Source organism: Ammodytes marinus, assembly GCF_949987685.1.
Source record: "Ammodytes marinus genome assembly, chromosome: 23".
NCBI lineage: Eukaryota > Metazoa > Chordata > Actinopteri > Uranoscopiformes > Ammodytidae > Ammodytes > Ammodytes marinus.
The window spans coordinates 9,708,365-9,709,335 of record NC_137227.1 but is presented as its reverse complement, the minus strand read 5'-3'; positions in this window follow the sequence as shown (position 1 = coordinate 9,709,335).

The window sequence follows — 971 nt, the reverse complement described above, 5'->3', positions numbered from 1 at the left end:
GTGACTGCTTTGGCACATTCTGTTCTCTCTCTCTCTCTCTCTCTCTCTCTCTCTCTCTCTCTCTCTCTCTCTCTCTCTCTCTCTCTCTCTCTCTCTCTCTCTCTCTCTGGTCGAGGGCGGGGATCCAACAAAAACTATTTTTTCCCAGCATGTGGAAGGGTGGAGGATTTAAAAAAAATAATTAAAAAGCATCCAGATGAACTGTTCATAATAGAAAGATCTGACTTGAGGGTGCTGGTGTTCGGGTGGAGAGGATTATCATTTCTAATTTTAGCCCAAGCCAGAGTACTAAAACTATCAAGTGTTCACATTCAGCCGTGGCATCCCCTTTTAAAGCCTGTGTCTTGTTGCATAAAAGGATCAAAGCCACATAGGTGTACATTCAGATTGCTATGTTATACTAATGTTACCAACTTAGCATCACTATTACAGAGGAACATACAGACCATCGAGGATAGCAGGGTGCTGTAGTGTTTTGTCTATTTGATTGGACCAACCAGGCTTAAAATGTATCGGAGCTTTGTCAAAGAAGAACTTCCTCCAAAAGTGCAGTTTATTGACGGCTTCAAAATTAAGTCATAATTGAAACCCTGGATAAAAGGTGGAGTCAGTGATTCTGGAGAATGCTTGTCAAAATCAGTGAATATCTCCTCACGATAGGCCTACCCTACCTGTCCATACTGTAGGCCTGTGTGTTGAAAAGAAATCCAGTGTTGTTAATACACAGCCTAGGCTCTGTAAACGGGCAAGTTGCTATCTACGGAGTGTCCCATTTGTTTACATGCCAGTTGCATACCATACAGAGCCTAAGCTGTGCATTAACACCAAATTTCTTTTCAGCGCACACACAGGTAGCGGATCATGAGGCGATATTCACTGATTTTGACAACAGTGTCACTGGCTCCACCTTAAACTGAATAGGATTTGTGTGTCTGTTGCTTTGAAGCTGGTGTCTGGAGTCCCCATGGAGC